The sequence below is a fragment of the Eleutherodactylus coqui genome, chromosome 5, assembly GCF_035609145.1.
Source record: "Eleutherodactylus coqui strain aEleCoq1 chromosome 5, aEleCoq1.hap1, whole genome shotgun sequence".
Classification (NCBI taxonomy): Eukaryota; Metazoa; Chordata; class Amphibia; order Anura; family Eleutherodactylidae; genus Eleutherodactylus; species Eleutherodactylus coqui.
This window is the reverse complement of record NC_089841.1, coordinates 48899592-48914220: the sequence shown is the minus strand read 5'-3', so window position 1 is coordinate 48914220 and position 14629 is coordinate 48899592.

The window sequence follows — 14629 nt, the reverse complement described above, 5'->3', positions numbered from 1 at the left end:
CCGACAGCTCCTCTGTATACTACACCACACAGGAGAGCCGACAGCTCCTCTATATACTACACCACACAGGAGAGCCGACAGCTCCTCTATATACTACACCACACAGGAGAGCTGACAGCTCCTCTATATACTACACCACACAGGAGAGCTGACAGCTCCCCTGTATACTACACCACACTGGAGAGCCCATAGCTCCTCTGTATGCTACACCGCACAGCAGAGCTGTCAGCTTCTCTATATACTACGCCACACAGGAGAGCTGACAGCTCCCCTGTATACTACACCACACATAAGAGCCCATAGCTCCTCTATATACTTCACCAAACAGGAGAGCCGACGGCTCCTCTATATACTACACCACACAGGAACTGTGGGCGCAGGAACCAGCGGATTTTGGCAAACTACCTGTCCAGCCAGTACAAGTGAAACTCAAGTTTGGAGCAACACTTCCAAGAAAACTCAAATATCCTCTATCTATTGCACAAACAGATGCTATCATGGCATATCTTGAAGATTTCTTAAAGAATGGAGCAGTAATCCCTACCACTTCTCCATGCAACACCCCTCTGTTTCTCGTCAAGAAAAAGATGGAGGGTCAGCCTGCTCTATTCAGAGTGGTGCAAGACCTCAGGGCAGTCAATGAAGCCACAGTCCTCAACACACCTATTGTGCCTAACCCCCACACCCTACTGGCACAGGTGCCACCATCTTCGGTCTACTTTACAGTCATCAATTTGACAAACACTTTCTTTTCAATTCCCTTGCATGAAGACAGCTGGTACCTTTTTTCATTTATGCACCAAGGAAAACGATACACCTGGGTAGTCCTTCCACAGGGAGCCCAGAACTCTCCAACCTTGTACTCTCAACTAATGGCTCAAGTTCTGGAATCATGGCCCTGTGACAACCCCTCTGTTATCTTGCTGCAATATGTGGATGACCTACTCCTGTGTCCTCCAACTAAAGAACTTTGTATCCAGTACTCCATTGCTCTTCTGACATTCCTGGCTGAAAATGGCTGCAAGGCCTCCCAGAAGAAACTGCAATTCTGCTGTATGTCTCTGACCTTCCTAGGACACTGTATTTCTGCTGGCACCAGAAACTTGTCCACGACTGGAAGAAGGCCGTAGCAGAATTAAAGCTGCCTACCTGTGTCTCTTCAATGCGCACTTTCCTAGGCTTGGCATCCTACTGTCACCCTTGGATCCAGAACACCTATCAACTGATGCAACCCTTGTATGATTGTCTGAAGATAACGTCTTTCCTCCTGATTGATGATGCCGTGGCTTCTTTTTACCAGCTGAAGGACATCATTCTAGCAGCCCCCGCACTGGAACTGCCCAATTATAATAAGCCCTTTTGCCTCAAATTCCAATAAAAGCAAGCAGCATCAGTGGTGTAAGAATCAAACTCTCAGCATTTCTTCCTTTATGATACAGCACTGCCTTATTTTCCTTCTTTGGTCAAGGTATACAGCAGCATGGGTCTTTTTCAAGCTGCTTCACATATACAATGCTATTATCTCCATTATATACCAATTACTAATTTAGCTCTTCTGCCTCTACTGCAACAAAAATGCAGGCCACATGGCTGCCATGCTTACCCAAGAGCATGGAGTACATCAAAGTCCAATCACTTACTATTCTGCTTGCCTTGACCCTGTGGCCAGAGGTGCCTTGTTTTGCGTGAGAGCAGTGGCCTCAGTCAGTCTTCTACTAGATAAATCTTCAGACCTCATCCTGGATCATCCAATGCAAGACCTAACTCCTCATGCCATCATGGCAATTCTCACTTAAGTGCAACCCAAGAATCTTTCTACTGCAAGACCTCTATGTCTGCAATGTGCACTCTTACAGCCTACCAACGTGACACCCAATGCCAAGTCCTCAACCCTGCTATGCTCTTATCACATACCGAAGCTATGGATGCCTCCAAGGAAGAAGACATGGCCACCCATGACTGTGTTCAGTTAATGACCCAGGAAACGTCTGGCCTCCAGAACATGACAGACCAGGCCCTGAACAACACTCACCTTGTTCCCTTTGTGGATAGATCATGCTACACTCTAGATGGCATGTTCTTCACAAGATTTTCTGTTACTTCACCACATGAGGCATTGCAAGCTAATGAACTTTCACCTCATCTGTGCACAAGAAGCTGCACAAGAAGCTGAGCTTACAGCTCTGTCTGCCGCCTGTCATTTGGCTAAAGACAAGACAGCCAAGATTTACACAGACTCCAGACATGCCTTTGGAATTGCCCATGATTAGGCCTCATCTGATAGCAAGATCTTTCCTCACAGCCATAGAAAAGCCCATCAAGCACCATAATGCTTGTGAGTAAACTCATGTTTGCGCTTTTTCTTCCTCAGTGAGTTGCTATCATCAAAGTAAAAGCCCATACCAGCCAAGACACTATGGAGGCCAAAGGAAATGCTTTAGCTAAGCAAGCCGCAATGGGCACGGTTGGTCTACTTGTTTTCACTTTACCAGATGAGATGGAAGATAAGCCTCTCCCTTTGGACTGGTCCATCCTCAAGACCCTTCAGACGCAGGCTACACAGTCTAAACTACAGTTCTGGCAAACCAAAGGAGCTACCCAAAACAATGGTGATCTCTGGGTGGTAAAAGACAAGACATGCCTACCTAAGTCTCTGTACCCTATGCTTGCCGTCTATACCCACGGCCCTACCCACATGTTCAAAACTGCCACGACAGACCTTGTTGCCAGACACTGGTATGCTACTAGGTTTTCTACCCTTGCAGGCTCCTACATGATTTGTGCTCTCAACAAACCTGGAAGGACTGAGAAACCATCAACGATACATACTCCAAGACCACTTTTCCCTTTCCAATGTTTACAAATAGACTACATCCAATTATGCAAAAGGGGTCCCTATGAGTATGTTTTAGTCTGTGTTGACTGTTTTTCCGGGTGGGCTGAGGCCTACCCTGTTTCCAAAAATATTGCTCGTAATACAGCAAAGAAATTCATCTCTGAAGTAGTCTACAGATTTTGGGTACCAGGGACAATTGAGAGTGGTCAGGATACCCACTTGGCAGCAATCTTATGAGGAAGATAGCAGGAATGTTAGGTATTGAGCAAGCTTTCTACACACCCTACCATCCTCAAAGCAGTGGGGGAGTAGAGAGATTAAATGGTATAGTTGAAAATAAAATTCTAAAAGCCATTGCAGAATTTAACAAACCATGGCCTAGCACTGTTTTCAGTCTGACACACACCAAGCAGACGAACAGGTCTTAACTAGAGATGAGCGAACGTACTCGTCCGAGCTTGATACTCGTTCGAGTATTAGCGTGTTCGAGATGCTCGTTACTCGTGACGAGTACCACGCGATGTTCGGGTTACTTTCACTTTCATCTCTGAGACGTTAGCGCGCTTTTCTGGCCAATTGAAAGACAGGAAAGGCATTACAACTTCCCCCTGCGACGTTCAAGCCCTATACCACCCCCCTGCAGTGAGTGGCTGGGGAGATCAGGTGTCACCCGAGTATAAAAATCGGCCCCTCCCGCGGCTCGCCTCAGATGCGTTGTGACATAGCTGAGGGACAGTGGTATCGTGTTGGAGCTGCTGTAGGGAGAGTGTTAGGAGTTAGTGTAGGCTTCAAGAACCCCAACGGTCCTTCTTAGGGCCACATCTAACCGTGTGCAGTACTGTGGAGGCTGCTTTTAGCAGTGTTGCACATTTTTTTTTTTGGTATATCGGCCGTGCAGAGAATTGCGCCCTGCAGTAATACTCCAGGGACAGAAGTGTGTAGGCAGGGCCAGAAGACATATATTATAGATTGAATATACGCAGTGGTCCTTTTCAAAAAAATATTGGAAAAAAATCTATTTGGCCTGCCTGTCACTGTGCTCAGTGTTCTGGGTCCGTGTCTGCTGGGGGTAGTAGTTCTCCAAATAAATACGCAGCCAGCTAAGTGTTACAGCAGGCTTGCGCCAAATTATTTCCTGGCTCTGAAATCACCGGTCTGTTGCAGTTAATAACAGTGCAACACTGCAGTTCCGTGACACAGTCCAGGGACAGAATTGTGTAGGCAGGGCCAGAAGACATATATTATAGATTGAATATACGCAGTGGTCCTTTTCAAAAAAATATTGGAAAAAAATCTATTTGGCCTGCCTGTCACTGTGCTCAGTGTTCTGGGTCCGTGTCTGCTGGGGGTATTAGTTCTCCAAATAAATACGCAGCCAGCTAAGTGTTACAGCAGGCTTGCGCCAAATTATTTCCTGGGGTTCCGTAAACGAAGTCAGCCTCCAACCACAGGCCAATAAGCGGCACATTTAATTACAGCGTTCTGTTTCTGCACTACTGCTAATACACCATGCTGAGGGGTAGGGGTAGGCCCATAGGACATGGACGCGGGCGAGGACGCGGAGGCCCAAGTCAGGGTTTGGGCACAGGCCGAGCCAGTGCGGTGGCCAGGGGTAGAGGCAGGGCCAGACCGAATAATCCACCAACTGGTTCCCAAAGCGCCCCCTCGCGCCATGCCACCCTGCAGAGGTCAAGGTGCTCTACGGTGTGGCAGTTTTTCACAGAGACGCCTGACGACCGACGAACTGTGGTGTGCAACCTTTGTCGCGCCAAGATCAGCTGGGGAGGCACCACCACCAGCATGCGCAGGCATATGATGGCCAAGCACCCCACAAGGTGGGACAATGCCCGTTTACCGCCTCCGGTTTGCACCACTGCCTCTCCCCCTGTGCCCCAACCTGCCACTGAGATCCAACCCCCCTCTGAGGACACAGGCAGTACCGTCTCCTGGCCTGCACCCACACCCTCACCTCCGCTGTCCTCGGCCCCATCCAGCAATGTCTCTCAGCGTAGCGTCCAGACGTCGCTAGCGCCACAGTTTGAGCGCAAGCGCAAGTACGACGCCACGCACCCGCACGCTCAAGCGTTAAACGTGCACATTGCAAAATTGATCAGCCTAGAGATGCTGCCGTATAGGCTTGTGGAAACGGAGGCTTTCAAAAGCATGATGGCGGCGGCTCGGTTCCCAGTCGCCACTACTTTTCCCGATGTGCCATCCCAGGCCTGCACGACCACGTCTCCGGCAACATTGTACGCGCCCTCACCAACGCGGTTACTGCCAAGGTCCACTTAACAACAGACACGTGGACAAGCACAGGCGGGCAGGGCCACTATATCTCCCTGACGGCACATTGGGTGAATTTAGTGGAGGCTGGGACAGAGTCAGAGCCTGGGACCGCTCACGTCCTACCCACCCCCCGAATTGCGTGCCCCAGCTCGGTGGTGGTATCTGCGGGGGTGTATGCTTCCTCCACTAAACCACCCTCCTCCTACGCAACCTCTGTCTCACAATCAAGATGTGTCAGCAGCAGCACGTTGCCAGCAGTCGGTGTCACGCGGCGTGGCAGCACAGCGGTTGGCAAGCGTCAGCAGGCCGTGCTGAAACTACTCAGCTTAGGAGAGAAGAGGCACACGGCCCACGAACTGCTGCAGGGTCTGACAGAGCAGACCGACCGCTGGCTTGCGCCGCTGAGCCTCCAACTGGGCATGGTCGTGACAACGGCCGTAACCTGGCGGCGGCTCTGCAGCTCGGCAGCCTCACGCACGTGCCATGCCTGGCCCATGTCTTTAATTTGGTGATTCAGCGCTTTCTGAAAAGCTACCCCCACTTGTCATACCTGCTCGGAAAGGTGCGCCAGCTCTGCGCACATTTCCGCAAATCCCACACGCACGCTGCCACCCTGCGGACACTGCAACATCGGTTTAATCTGCCAGTGCACCGACTGCTGTGCGACGTGCCCACACAGTGGAACTCTACGCTCCACATGTTGGCCAGACTCTATGAGCAGCGTAGAGCTATAGTGGAATACCAACTCCAACTTGCGCGGCGCAGTGGGAGTCAGCCTCCTCAATTATTTACAGAAGAGTGGGCCTGGTTGGCAGCCATCTGCCAGGTCCTTGGAAAATTTGAGGAGTCTACCCAGATGGTGAGCGGGGATGCTGCAATCATTAGCGTCACCATTCCTCTGCTATGCATCTTGAGAAGTTCCCTGCAAAGCATAAAGGCAGACGCTTTGGAATCAGAAACGGAGGCAGGGGAAGACAGTATGTCGCTGGATAGTCAGAGCAACCTCCTGTCTATATCTCAGCGCGTTGAGGAGGAGGGGGAGGAGCATGAGGAGGAGGGGGAAGAGACAGCTTGGCCCACTGCTGAGGGGACAAATGCTGCTTGCCTGTCATCCTTTCAGCGTGTATGGCCAGAGGAGGAGGAGGAGGAGGGGGAGGAGCATGAGGAGGAGGGGGAAGAGACAGCTTGGCCCACTGCTGAGGGTACAGATGCAGCTTGCCTGTCATCCTTTCAGCATGTATGGCCAGAGGAGGAGGAGGAGGAGGATCCTGAAAGTGATCTTCCGAGTGAGGACAGCCATGTGTTGCGTACAGGTACCCTGGCACACATGGCTGACTTCATGTTAGGATGCCTTTCTCGTGACCCTCGCGTTACACGCATTCTGGCCACTACGGATTACTGGGTGTACACACTGCTCGATCCACGGTATAAGGAGAGGAAAGGGGTTCGAGAATGATGCTATACCACAGGGCGCTGGTGGACAAACTGATGGTAAACTTTCCATCCGACAGCGCTAGTGGCCGAAGGCGCATTTCCGTGGCCCAGGTAGCAGGGGAGGCGCAGAGATCAGGCAGCATGTACAGCGCAGGCAGGGGAACACTCTCTAAGGCCTTTGACAGCTTTCTGGCTGCCCAGCAAGACTGTGTCACCGATCCCCAGTCAAGGCTGAGTTGGCGGGAGCACTGTAAAAGGATGGTGAGGGAGTACGTAGCCGATTGCACGACCGTCCTCGTTGATGCCTCTGCCCCCTACAACTACTGGGTGTTGAAGCTGGACACGTGGCCTGAACTCGCACTGTATGCCCTGGAGGTGCTTGCTTGTCCTGCGGCTAGCGTCTTGTCAGAGAGTGTGTTTAGTGTGGCTGGGGGAATCATCACGGATAAGCGTACCCGCCTGTCAACCGACAGTGCCGACAGGCTTACACTCATCAAGATGAACAAAGCCTGGATTTCCCCAGACTTCTCTTCTCCACCAGCGGACAGCAGCGATACCTAAACAATACGTAGGCTGCACCCGCGGATGGAAGCATCGTTCTCTATCACCATCCAAAACGGGGACCTTTTTGCTTCATCAATCTGTGTATAATATTCCTCCTCCTCCTCCTGCTCCTCCTCCTGAAACCTCACATAATCACGCCGAACGTGCAATTTTTCTTAGGCCCACAAGGCTCACTCATATAATTTTTCTAAACAATTTTTATACGTTTCAATGCTCATTAAAGCGTTGAAACTTTCACCTCAACCAGTTTTTATTTTAACTGGGCTGCCTCCAGGCCTAGTTACCAATTAAGCCACATTAACCAAAGCCATTAATGGGTTTCCCCTGCCCTCTCGGTTGGGCATGGGCAATTTTTCTCAGGTACATTAGTACTGTTGGTACACCAATTTTTGTCGGCCCTCGCCTACAGTGTAATCCAATTAATTTTTTACCCACCTGCATTACAGCTGACATAACATCAGCTGTGATGGGCAATGCAATGGGATATATTTATGTACCGCCGGTGGCTTCCTGGCACCCACCCATGCTGTGGGTCCACAAGGAGTTGTAACTACATGTGTCCACTTCTAAAGAACCCCAGTCTGACTGGGGCATGCAGTGTGGGCCGAAGCCCACCTGCATTAAACATGACATTATTACCTCAGCTGTGATGGGCAATGCAATGGGATATTTTTATGTACCGCCGGTGGGTTCCAGGGAGCCACCCATGCTGTGGGTGCACACGGAATTCCCATTGCAGAGTTGTACCTGCCTGTGACTATTTATAAAAAACCCCGGTCTGACTGGGGCATGCAGACACCTTGACAGAATGAATAGTGTGTGGCACATGGGTTCCCCATTGCTATGCCCACGTGTGCAGCTCCTGATGGCGGTGGCACAGGATTATATTTCTCATTGCTTCTGTACAGCATTGTGGGCTATCGCCCCGCCTCTTTTAAAGAGGGTCGCTGCCTAGCCGTGCCAACCCTCTGCAGTGTGTGCCTGCAGTTCCTCTGGCAGACGCACTTATAAATAGACATGAGGGTGGCGTGGCATGAGGGCAGCTGAAGGCTGCGCAGGGACAATTTGGTGTGCATTTTGGTGCTCGCTCATCTCTAGTCTTAACCCTTATGAAATTCTGTTTGGGTGTGCCCCTTGGTTAGGACTGTATTTCCCACAACAACTGCTAATGCAATATGACTAGGACCTCTTACATACATAATCTTACTGATCAACTAACCAAATTGCATGCAAAGGTCTACTCTTCTCTTCCACATTCAGATTCTGTTCAAGGCAGCCACTCCCTGTGCCCTGGTGATTGGGTGGTTATAAAGATACACACCAGAAAGAACCTTGAACCTAGATTTGATGGTCCTTTCCAAGTCCTGCTGACCGCTGAGACGTCTGTGAAACTCTAAGGGAAAGACACCTGGATTCACGCATCGCACTGCAAGAAGCTGCGGATGACTCCTGAGCTGGCTCATGAACATACATGAGTCCGTATATCCTTTTGTGCCTTATGCCTATGATCATTGGGGTTCCCAATACAAATCATGATGCCAGCAGTTCCCCAACTGACAAAGGCACCCCAACCGTGTTATATGTAAATATGTTTGCAGAAGATTTACAGTTAAGTTTGATTTCTGTCATAATTGTCAAATGCCCCATTGAGTCACAATCATACCCACTCAGGGCCATCTATTACTATCTCTGTGTCACCAGACAGGGAAATGATAATTGTAATTCCTGGTCAGATGTAGGCTGGAATACTGGTAACAGTTTGGTATATCAACTGCCTAAGGCTCTGTCTCGAAAGGATGAGAATGAAAAAAGCCTTCTTCAGGGCCATTACAGTCCTTATTGTTCTTGGGCCTATAAAAACTGTATACCCCTCCTGTTAACCATCCTGAAGCCATTCCATGGGGACCTGGATTTATATGTTCTCGGTAGACATGTCACTGGGTGGCCAGCTGAAGACTTGGGTCATATCCACTCTAGAGTCTACCAATCTTCACGCTCTTGGTTCTCCTGACATCCAATATATTCCTAAATTGATATACAAGGATGTTGTGAGCCTAGTAAGAGGCTACACTAACCTTAAAGGGGTTCTGCTAGTGAAATAAAAAAATGTACATTCACCTGCATCCTGCCCTGCGTCCCCAGAAAATAGTGAAAAAAAAAACTAACTCTCCTAATCCCGTTGTTGTTCTTCCCTCTGTTGTTTAGGTGCTGCGTGAGGGGTCATCTTTTAGCGGCTCCTGCGCAGAGGGCAGAGGTTAGATGCGGCCAGGCCAATCAGTCCGGCATGGTCGGAGCATGGGCGGAAGCTGACACTTTGCCAGCTTCTGTCCTGCGATCAGACAGCTGCTGGAGGGAAAGAAGAGGAGCAGCAGCCTCCCGGTGACCGTCCCCATACGGCACAGGTGAGTGGTTTTTTTTTTTTCCTGATAGAACCCCTAATTACTGGGTTCAATAGGATAAGTACACAGCAGAGTCTTACAAGAAAATTGACTGCTTTGCCTGTGCCTCAACCAGACCCCACTTATGTACAGTACCAATTCCCATTGATAAAATAACTCAACCAGAGGCCCAAGACTGTCTTCGCTCCCTATTTCAGGGGCATGTACAAAACTCCTCACTCTGTAGACCATTACATGACCCTCCAGTGTACCCTCCCACTAGAACTAACAATTTAGCAGCTTTTGGAATTGCCCTATATCCTGGCAATTATACCTGTCTACTTTCCACTTCTGGTATAACTAATCTAAAAAATTTTGGTGTTCGATTTTGCCCCCAAACATTAGTTTTAGATGTAATGCACATCCATTCTTGGACTACCCAAACTACTGCTAGGGCTGACATATGGTGGTTATGTGGAGATGGTAAACTATACCCTGTCCTTCCCCCATCATGGAAAGGTCAATGCACTCTAGACAAAATCCTTCTACCCTTCCAATTATTTGAGTTAGACTGTAAGGGCAGTCAACATGACCAGACCCTATATAGACACAAAAGAAACTTCTCACCTGGGGGCTTTGTATACATTGATTCCATTGGCGTCCCTAGGGGTGTTCCCAATGAGTTTAAAGCCAGGAATCAAGTTGCAGCTGGGTGGGAATCTCTCATACCTCTTATTACAATAAACAAAAATGCAGATTGGATACATTATATTTACTATAAACAGCAAAGCTTGGTTAATTATACCAGAGATGCCATTCAGAGTCTTGCTGAGAAACTAGAACCCACCTCCACGATGGCTTTCCAAAATAGATTGGCCCTGGACATGTAATAAGCAGAAAAAGGGGGGTCTGTAAAATGATTTGTGATTCTTGTTGTACGTTTACTCCCAACAACACTGCTCCAGATGGTTCCATCACTAAGGCTTTGAAAAGACTGACCAGCCTTTCTGAAGAACTAGCAGCAAATTCTGGCACCTCCCACACCTTTGGTGACTGGTGGAAGCCACTGGATTTCATCTTTTGCTATAACCTTAGTGAATATTCTTGCTGCTATTGTTATTATTGGCTGCTGCATTATTCCATGCCTTTGAGGATTTATCTTCAAGACTATTGATAAAGCTGTCCCTGTTATGTATTATGATGCTTTGGCCTATGGACTCTGAATCTGCCTTCGATCAATCCTCTATTCCTGCAGTGCCTTCCTAGTATACGTTTTCTTGTGAGCACTAGTCATAGGATCCGGTGAAATCGTGTAGGAAGTCTGGCTCATGTCACTAGGGCATTTGTATGTACCTGTTGGTCTTCGCACCTGGCTGCTATGAGAAACAAAAGGAGGGACTGTTGTAGTGTATATGTATATATAATTTATATATTGTAGGTATACATATTAGCTGTATGCCTTTCTATGTGTTTCTCATTTCAGTCTATGCCAACACACCCGCGCATCCTTAATTTACAGGTAACACTATGCCTCTTCGTATTCCACTTTTGATACTCTATGTGAATTACCAAATTATTATATGAACCAATCCTGTGTGGGCGCAATAACCCTTTTTGTATACTCCTATTTGTGATGTAATGCTTGTCCGTAAAAAGCTGTTGTGTTCATTTCAATAAAGCAGAAGCATACTGGTTTTGACCCAAGCGTTGTGTTAACCTCAGATACTCTGTATGCTTGCACATCTCAATAACCAATTTGGTCAACACATTGTAAATCATGGGAGCCCATTTGGCTCCGCTAACACTATATAAAAAGTCACACTGGAATTAGTGAATGCATGTACTGTATCTGATACATACAATATGATGCTATAAATTTTTCTTTTTACCTTTTTGAATCATTGACACATTTGTTACCATGAAACAATGTGGAGAATGCCTTTGAAGTTTAAGCAATGTTGAAATGCCTATGGTTGAGAAGAGCATTATATGCTGTTTAGTATATGACCCAATGTTAATATTTCATACATCTATTCTCCATTCATAGCAATGATAAAAAATAGTTTTGCTTTGAGGTTATTATAGGTGCTGAAGGCAAATACTTTTTTATTTCCAGGTTAATAACTTTTTATTTCCAGGTTAATAATCCTAGGTGATAAAATCCTGCCTCAACCTCCTGTGATGTTATCTGAAAGGGAGGGGGGGTGGAGGGAGAGCAGTGCTCATCTTTGCATGGGCAGAAGATCTAGTATTACATAATAGCCATTTCAATAAATAGCCATCCATCTGATCAGGGCCAGATTGTCATTGGTGCACTAGGAGCACTGATTCCAGACTCCGCGATATGTGAAATTTAGGGGGGTCCTGGCTGCCCACTTTCCAGTGGCAGATCTGGTGAGAAGCAGTGAGGTCCTTTTTCGGTCTTCTAGTGAGAAAAAAAAAAACATACTCACATGATGCACTTTTCAAGCTCCTCTGGGCTGTTCTGCCTTACTTCAAGGTACATGCTCTCACTCCTCCGCGGCTACTGGCATATAGATCCTCAGAAACCGCTCCTCCTCTTCCATTCTTCACCACATGAGGGTTGAAGGTGCTCCCATGTGGCTGGCACTCTTACTCAGGAACCCAGAAGAAATGGAACTCTTGAACTCACTCCAAAACTCATATTTATAAGCTCACTCATGCCACATGACAAGACAGAAATTGATATATGTGCAAGCATCTCCCAGTCTCATGCAAACATTAACCGCTCATTTGCTGCAGCTGTGCAATACACATAACAAATGACTAGACAATTTGCACAGCGCATCCACATAAGACATGACATGTATGACATTTAAGGAGGGGTCAGAAATATACGCTCTGGGCCACTACAGTTCCCCCCTACTTAAAATAAGCTGACCCCAATGCCTCCAAAGCAGAGTGTAATATCCAGAGTCAGACTATCTGAGTGTTCTACTCCCATTTCATCTTTAGAACCTCTGCTCAGTCATGGAGTGTGCAAGGCAAAACCTGTAAACACAGCTCCTACCCCCCCCCCCCCTTCCCGGTTACCTATGTGAAGGATAAACACATTCTTGGTGTTCTGCGACTGAGAATGTCACTTTCTGAGTACAGCCTTTGTTTATGACAGCGTGTATGAAATTATGACTTGCAAGTACATTTGAGAAAGTTTCTACACGGCTGAACAGAATTTAGGCTACACTAGTATAGCTATGGAGCACATGCATAACTCTTCTCTCCACAGGCAAAAGGAATGAGGCAAGTGGAATGAACATCACTTCCTCTGAAAAAGAGCAGAAACACACTGATGCTAGATTTCAAAAATAGAGAGGGGTGACTGAGAGGAAAAACAAGAGATGAGTGGAATGAACATCACTCTCCCTGACAAGTACTAGACTACAGAACAGGTGATAGCTTAAATTAATATCCTTTGACCGTTACTAAGAAAATGAGGTGAAAGGAAGGCCCCACCTACTGTGACAGACCAGGACGGTGGACTGACACTGGCACGCGACATGCGGAACACAACACCTCCAGTCATACATATCAATCATGCATACCATGCATACAGTTTCTTACACACTGGGACATATTTAAATTAAGCATATTACATTTAAGGGGAATAAATTTAAATATTTAAGCATATGAATTACTTGAGAGTGGGATTAGAAGCATGTTTGAGTCCCAATTAACAGCAGGATGGTACCAGGACAGAGGGGCCGGAACTAGATCAAGAGGAATATAGAACAAAGCTAGGTTTCAGCAAAGGAATTGTCCAAGATGGCCTAGTGGAGAGAGCTGCCGGCGCAGGAAATTGCTGCAGGTTCAAGCCCTGACAAATAGTCTTTTAGCAGGATAGGTCAGCAATAGTAGATTCACAGAATTTTGTTGCTATTAACCGTCACCAATCAGATTTAAAGGGGTTGTCTCGCGCCGAAATGGGTTTTTTTTTCCCCATAGGCCCCCTGTTCGGCGCAGGACAAACCCAAGGGATGTGTTAAAAAAAAAAATATATATATATTACTTACCCGAATCCCCGCTCTGCGACTTCTTCCTTCCTCCTACTTCTTCCTTCTCCAAGATGGCCGCCGGGATCTTCACCCACGATGCACCGCGGGTCTTCTTCCATGGTGCACCGTGGGCTCTGTGCGGTCCATTGCCGATTCCAGCCTCCTGATTGGCTGGAATCGGCACATGTGATGGGGCGGAGCTACACGATGATGCGTAGAAGGGGACGGAGTCAGAACGCCGCTCGTGCCCGGACGACCAGAGGGGAGAAGACCGGACTGCGCAAGCGCGTCTAAAAAAGCAAGAAGACCCCGAAATTAGATGGAGCCATGGAGACGGGGACGCTAGCAACGGAGCAGGTAAGTGAATAACTTCTGTATGGCTCATATTTAATGCACAATGTATATTACAAAGTGCATTAATATGGCCATACAGAAGTGCTTAACCCCACTTGATTTCGCGAGACAACCCCTTTAAGAATTTTTAAAGGGGTTGTTCTAGTTGTATTTTTTTGTAAAGCTCCATTCCCCATGCACTTACATAATAAATATACATAACATATAATCGCCTTTTACCACTCCTCACTGTATCTTGTGGCGCAGCTCAGTCCTCCACTACTCTGTTTACAGCCTGCAGTCCTGCCTGTTTGCAGGATGTTACAGGCTGCTGCAACCAATTTCAGAGCTCAACCATCGATTGCTGAACTGTTATTAGTTGCAGCGCCTGCGACATCCCCTAAACAGTCTGGGGAAGCCTGTAAATGCAACGCCAGAGAGGAGACCAGGAATGGTGTCACAGGATACAGTGGGAAGAGGTGAGTCCAGGTTTATGCACCCTATTAGAGAATTTTGAGTTAATAGAGGAGTGTGCTCTGTTCAGGATCCTCATCTCTTGGCCAGAGTGGAGAGAGGTTATAAAGAATATCTCTTGCTCTAGAGGACTTGTCCTGTCTGGTATTATACAGGCAACCCAATGATATGAATAGACACTGTATAATTCTTCATTTCCCCTGCGGGGGTGCTGCAGGTAAGTTAAGCACTTACTACCATGTTTTCCTATAGATTACAGCTGATCGCTGGTGGTCTCCAAAGAGGGACACTTTGTAATAAGCTCATTGTCA